General features: G+C 26.0%; 1 long non-coding RNA gene across 1 annotated transcript; it reads left to right on the forward strand.

The window, feature by feature from the left end:
- The first annotated feature begins 1,446 nt into the window (after nucleotides 1-1,446).
- On the forward strand, nucleotides 1,447-7,525 carry LOC136091159 (uncharacterized). Its single transcript, XR_010643744.1, has 3 exons — nucleotides 1,447-1,861; nucleotides 7,021-7,089; nucleotides 7,424-7,525. It is a non-coding gene; the product is annotated as an uncharacterized LOC136091159 (long non-coding RNA).
- The last annotated feature ends 406 nt before the right edge of the window (nucleotides 7,526-7,931 follow it).

The raw sequence follows: 7,931 nt of genomic DNA on the forward strand, positions 1-7,931 counted from the left end.
TTTTGTGATATCATGGAGGTTTTTTGTGCCAATGAGCGTGCTAGAAGTATTTTAATGTAAAGGAAAATTTATATTTTATAAAAGAAATATAACTAATGAAATTTTTTTGATTGTAGAAAAGATGAAACTTCAATTCTAACGCATGATAAGACGGCAAGTATTTTTAGAGAAAAAAATTATTAAAGAAACCATAAAACTGTGATAAAAGAGAGATCGCTACACTACTAATTTTTCACTAGAGAATCAGATATAGAAAACCAGCCAATTAATTTCAATGAATTTTTTTTTCTAAAAGTTTGACGGCGCAGTAAAAAGAATATTTGCATAAGCATAAAAGATAGTGGCTGAACAATTTTCAAATCTTGATAAGGTGTCTGAATTTTCTAAAACCATTTTAAAACACTTTGCTTATAAATTACAAATCAATGAAGTTTAATCATTATTACATTTAAAGTTTATTATGAAAAGAACTTTAGGAGTAACAAGATGCTTTCACAATTTTACACCAATTTGTTTATAATAGAATTTTACAATATCTTTTAAAGGATGAGCAAACAAATCGATACTCAGATATTCAAATTTGTGTGGATATCAAATAAGATAGTTGTGCACCAGATTGTTTATAATTATATGGATTAATAGCTTACAAGCATAATTACTTTTTTTCTCAAGAATAGTGAGTTGTGCATTTTTTGAGTATATTTCTTTAAATTTTATTGTTTTAATTAAGTTGTATGCTTCAATTTACGAGTAAAAAACGTTGACATCAAATTTAATAAACGTTCATTAAGTTTTATTACTAGTTTTAAAAAATCAATACAAAGTATTAATTGTGTTACCATAGAATTAATTTTTTTTTTGTAGTAATATTTTTCTTTTGACTAATTTGATTTTAATTACCTGTCTGTTGTTGGGAAAACTGATACCTACTAGATGATTTTGAAAGTTTGGTTTATGGTTTCTAAGTTTAATAAAGCCTTGTTTCAAGGTCGTTACTAATAAATAAATAAATAACTTTATGAATATTTTTCTTTTGCCATGCATTGCTACCAGTTGTTTTTTGGTGCTTTATAATAATATTTGAGAAATGGTATTCCGCCGGACTTTTTGATGGTGGTGTAAATCTTTTTTTTTTTTTTCGCAATACAGATAAAATATATGCTGATATGAATAATATATTAGAGAAAGCAAATGATTGATTTAGTTTGAAGTAAAAAGTAAACGATTGGTTAAGGTCAAAACTTTCTCCTAACGTTGAAAAAATACAATATTTATATATTGTTTCATAAAAAAGCGTGGGTAAAAAAACCCTCCTCTAGGGTTGCCAAAACTTCTTATAAATTATAAACAAACTAAAAAACAAGATAGCATAAGTTTGTTAGGAGTAATTGTGGATGAGCATCTATGATTCCAACATACAAAATACAAATAAAAATTAGAAAAGCCAAAAACTAAAAATTAATATTATATATCGAATTCGTCCATGCATAATTCACGGGACGGAGACCACACTAAACCTCCAATGATAGCCCAGTGAAAAATAAAACCGCGTCCCACATGGGTTCCGCGTGGGTTCCGTGTGGGATTGATGGGATTTATGTGGGACGGATTTTCCCATGTGGTATCCGTATGGAAATTTGTCACCTTAAACCCATGTGGGTAATCCCACATGGGTTACATGTGGGAACCATATGGTGTTTACACACATGGGAAATCCCATGTGGGTTTCCTGTGGGATTTGCATGGGAATTAATTTAAAAGCTGGAAACTAAAAAAAAAATTTTAAATCAACATTGCATAGCGTTACGTTTATATTGTGTGAAAATATTTTATATTAATAAAGAGAATGGCAAGCAAGTATGTAAGTACCACGAATAATTTTTATCTTTCTTTATAGAAATAAGATTAAGATTTGTGCAAATAGACGTATTATTAGGATAATATAATAGTTATTTGAATATAGATCTTGAGTAAATTATTTGCAAACAATTAACTAATGCAAGTTGAAATGTAGTCAAAAACCAATCTTGCATGTATGGGACACTGCAGTGTCCCACAGAACCACAGAAAACTGAACCCAGAGGCTTTATTCTCAATAACACTGGAGTACCACAGTGTTATTGAGAATAAAGCCTCTGGGTTCAGTTTTCAAAGTAATATGATCTAAGTAATGTTTAAATAAAATAATATGCTTTAAAATGCATATAGTTATACATATAACTCCTGATAGTTAACTATATGTATAACAAGTTATACATAAAATTTGCTTTAAAAACTTATTTTTTAAGGTTATGCTTGAACAAATTAGTACCAATTAATTCAAATTCAAGATTTAGTTAAAGTTCAAGTTAATGTTCTTATTTATTCATTGTTTTTGTTAATTTTATATTTATTTGTTCAAATTTATCAGTTAGTACTATATTTTACTACAGTAAGAATGTTTATCATTGTTGAACGTGATTTTATTAGTAACTTAATTTTACTATCAACATATTTTGACAACACCCTTTATACTTTAAATAATGACTTTATACTTTAAATGATGACAGCTTTACTTTTCTATTGATGTTAAATTTATTACGTTTCAATAACTCAGATTGAATTTTAACTGAATTATTGCAAGCTTTGTAGGGGTTTGTTGTATATCAAATGTTGTTGTAAATAAAGTAAAAATAATATATATATATATATATATATATATATATATATATATATATATATATATATACATATTTATATATATATATATATATATATTATATATATATATATACATATATATATATATATATATATATATATATATATATATATATATATATATATATATATATATATATATATATATATATATATATATATATATATACATATATATATATATATATATATATATATATATATATATGTATATATATATATATATATATATATATATATATATATATATATATATATATATATATATATATATATATATATATAAATATAACATTAAAACAATAAAATTGATACAAAATTTCACTTTAAAACGAATACCATTAACATTGTGATGATAATAGCATTAGGAAACTAGTATTTATGTATTATTATTGTACTATAAATAAATAGTTTTTTAATTCATTTTATAAAATGGCGACTGAAAACTAATAATTAGTGGAAATAAATACAAATTATAAAAATCATGTAAACTTCATTTATTATTACTAAATACTATATTAATGTTAGTCTACAAAGTTAAAATCAATTTAGAGCATTGTTATTAGTTCTTTTGCGATTCGCACTTCCACTTCTGTCTCTCAAATTTATAAAATAGGTGGTCAAAGCTTGCTCAATAGGTAGGTTCTTAGCATAACAATGCTTTTTTCTTACACTTTCAAAGAGAAATATGGCAAATTGATTACTTATTTTACCTAAATCGTAGGGTCATCAATGCATAATGATGTCAGATGATGACCCGGTTTATTGAACACCTTCACCCTTTATCAAACTCAGTCAATTTTTGCCATCTCCCATCGAAAATGATGTCAGTTTTTGTTATCGTATTATGATGGTATATCTGAATTGTTAATATAATATAAAAAATGCATATACCATCAATTTTTTTCGGGTTCAATTATACATTTATTCTCAACAGTACTAAAAGTAAAAAAAACAAACATAAGTTGTTCTTTCAGATAAGCAAGCTAATTTCTGAATTTAAATTGTTTTTCCTATGATCCTCTACAGTTTTAAGCAACAAAAGCAAGAAGTTTTTAGACCACATTGTTGGTGTAAATACCTCTAAAACCTGCTCATAGCTCATACATTTTTACTTTATTTACAACACTATTTAATATACAACAAACCCTTACAAAGCTTACAATAATTCAGTTAAAATTCAATTCAATTAAAAATAACTATCATAAATTGTTTTACTTTTTTTTAAAATAAAATATTTTACTTTTTTTTTTTAATTCGATTTTTTAATTGAGATTATTTTGGTCTCAACATCCCCTCCCCATTGTCAATTATTGTTAAACTCACACTGCCCCTCTATCTACTGGCATCATTTATGGATGATCCCATAGCCTAAATACTATATATATATATATATATATATATATATATATATATATATATATATATATATATATATATATATATATATATATATATATATATATATATTATTTTTACTTTATTTACAACACCATTTGAGATACAACAAACCCTTACAAAGCTTACAATAATTCAGTTAAAATTCAATCTGAGTTATTGAAACGTAATAAATTTAACATCAATAGAAAAGTAAAGCTGTCATCATTTAAAATATAAAAGGTGTTGTCAAAATATGTTGATAGTAAAATTAAGTTACTAATAAAATCTTGTTCAACAATGATAAATATTCTTACTGTAGTAAGAATTAGTACTAGTTAACAAATTTGAACAAATAAATATAAAATAGTGAAAAAACAATGAACATATAACTTGAACTTGAACTAAACCTTGAATTTGAATTAATTGGTTCTAATTTGTTCAAGCATAACCTTAAAAAAAAAGTTTATATTATAAATTTTATGTATAACTAGTTACATATAGTTAACTATCAGGAGTTATATGTATAACTGCATGCATTTTAAAGCATTTTATTTAATTTATATATTACTTTAGATTGTATTACTTTGAATACTGGACCCAGAGACTTTATTCCCAATTACACTGTGGTACTCCAGATTAAAAATTTAAAAGTTTCTGTAAATATCCTGTTTTTGTTCCTCAATGTACTTCGTAAGTCCCTTAAGTTTTATGAATCTTATTATATATAAAGTTAAAAGTTTTGGAGCCTAAAAAAAAGTTACAGAAACCTCCCTATCTCCCCCCTATTTTAATTTTTTTTTTTAATAAAACAAAATTTGACTTTCAAACCTGCATTTCTTTGTGGGACACTACAGTGTCCCATGCATGCATGCTTGGTTTTTGACAACATTAGAACTTGCATCAGTCAATTGTTTGCAGATAATATACTCAAGAACTATATTCAAATATCATATGAACATGTTAGAGAATGTTCATATGATATTTGAACATCACAAATTTAATAATATTGTTGTGATATGTTATATAAATAATTGCATAATAGATTATGATATGAAAATAAGATAGGATATGAAGGCAATGATCAAAGAATAAATTTACTTATAGAAATTTAGATGTTTGTTTATTATTTGTTTTTTATGTTTATTATTTGTTTATTATGTTTGTTTATTATGTGTTTATTATGTGTGACCGCGGCCTTCTATAATAAAAGGCCTTGACATAGCGCAACAAAGTTGTTAAACTGAAGGCCAATTCCTAATACTTTGTTTACATTTTCATCTTTTAACATTAGACGAAAGTTTGTGTTCGCGCTTTTTTAATAAATCTTTAAAATGTGATTGGTTTATAAATTAGATAGCCCAACATCAAGACGATAGCATTGTAAGGTTCAAGGCGTTAACATTGTAAGGTAATAGTATTGTCAAACTAAGGATAAGTTTTTTTAATAATTAAAATGCCTTAAAAATGCCTTTAAAATACTGTGTATCTCTTTGCAAGTCGAACTATCTCAACTACAACAAAAATATCAAATTGTACAACTACAACTGCAATATCAATTACAACTACAACAAAAATATCAATACTCAACTACGACAAAAACATTAATTTATAAATTCCCGAAGAATCTAGAGGAGAGAAAAAGATGTAGTGAAGCTATCCCAAGAACTGGTTTTATTGTTATAGACTATACAGCAGTATGTCAACTGCATTGGCCAAATGAAACACCTTTTGAAAGCAAATATGGGAAGCAATGACCTTTAAACCCACCATCTGTTTTTAAAAATATTCCGCCTAGTTGTTTAGCCACACCAGCATGTAAAGTTAGAAAAACTTCAAGCGGTTTTCACACCAGCATGTAAAGTTAGAAAAACTTCAAGCGGTTTTCGAAGCATTTTACCAGATGAGTTAAATGATTTTCTAAAAGAGGATGAACTTATATTTGACGATATTCAATCTTTGTTAAGTGATAATAACGATGTTATTGTTTTCCAGCTTAATAAAAAAAGTGTACACATACAATCAAAAATGTACAAACTTGGTGTTCTATTATTTATTTTAGTAATTTTCAATGATTATTCATTTGCAGCTAACCATAATGGCACAACTTGTAATATTTCATCTTTAGCTTTAAACAAATTAAAGTTAATAAAAACAAAATCAGCTTTATTTGAAGCAGTTAGATTTTTAAAAAATAAAGAAAGTTCGCTTCAGTCAAATATTCTATTCGAATACCTTAATGCTATGAGAAAAGTTAATGTTGGTGAAGTTTTATATACATCAGATATTATATGTAGAGCATATGAGTATTTTGCTATGCGACGAAGTTTATATGATTGTTTGTGTATTGACTACAAGTTGCCAAGTATAAGGACTTTAACCCTGTTGAGATATATTGATAAAACTTTTTTTTTGCTTGAATCAACTTTTGTTGGTGTTTTTTATTGTTGGTGATTTTTATTGTTACCATTTTTAGCAAAAAAAAATTAAAAATACAGTCATCTTTCTAATATATAGATATATACTTTGTTATGGTTCTGCTTGTTATTGATACTATTTAATATTACATAAATATTCTTAATGAAATTTGAAATACGAAAAGCATGATTATCTTTTAACAATTTTTTGGTTTTCTTTTTATATTTCCGTTTTTACTAGAGATTATTATTAGAAAACATAGACTGCCATTACACCCTACCTAATATAAAAATATATCAATATAAGTAAAAGTGAAAGTTTAATCGGCCTTCAGTTTTTACGGCATTTTGCGCGATGTCAAGGCCTGTTATTATAGAAGGCTGTGTGTGTGACGAAAAAGTAAAGATACTTTTGCATCCAGTGGCTATTGCACCCAACGTCTACATCATTGAAAAAGTAGGTTTTCACATTTTTGATTTTGTTTTTTTGTTTAACTACTTATCCTAATTGATCACTTTTTTTCAGGATTCTCCTCATGGGTTCAAGCTCATTACGCATAATATGTGTTCAATTACGCATAATACGTTAGTCATTGTAAGTAATAAATAAGGAAATAATTATTTGTGAAATATTGTAGTCATTATTGACTTCAAACTGGCTAATAATTAAAATTGCTCGACTAATAAGTTTCCTTATTAAAATTGCTCTCTCTCTCTGTCTCTCTGTCTCTCTGTCTCTCTGTCTCTCTGTCTCTCTGTCTCTCTGTCTCTCTGTCTCTCTGTCTCTCTGTCTCTCTGTCTCTCTGTCTCTCTGTCTCTCTGTCTCTCTGTCTCTCTGTCTCTCTGTCTATATATATATATATATATATATATATATATATATATATATATATATATATATATATTTGTATTTATATTTTTTTTTTTAGAAAATGTTTGAAGAAAGTTAGAAGATACTAAAAACCTTGGTATTATGCAAGCCGAAGCGATTTAATTAATTCAATTGACAAAAAACGGCGTGTAAAACGGCGCAAAAGAAAAAATAATATTTTTAATATTCGTTTTGGATGTATTGATTAATAGCATTTATTTTAAAATAAATTCATTTTGCAACACGTTTTTTAATTTTATAAAATTTCGTCATAATAGTTTAAGGTAAATCCCACATAGGTTATAGGTGGAAAACATCACATGTAAAAGATCAAAAATGCTACACGTTAAGCCTCTCTGAAAGCTTCGATGATTAATTTTAAATTACTATTTAAGTAATTTTTAAATTAAAAGAATTTTAAAAATTATCATAGAAGCATTCGGACTTTCATTTGTCTAGTATTGACTACTTTTATACCATTTGGATTAAAATATGTGGCATTTAAGATCTATAACATGTAGTATTTTCCACCTAAATCCCATGTAGGATTTACCACATAAAACCCA

The sequence above is a fragment of the Hydra vulgaris genome, chromosome 14, assembly GCF_038396675.1.
Source record: "Hydra vulgaris chromosome 14, alternate assembly HydraT2T_AEP".
NCBI classification, from domain to species: Eukaryota; Metazoa; Cnidaria; class Hydrozoa; order Anthoathecata; family Hydridae; genus Hydra; species Hydra vulgaris.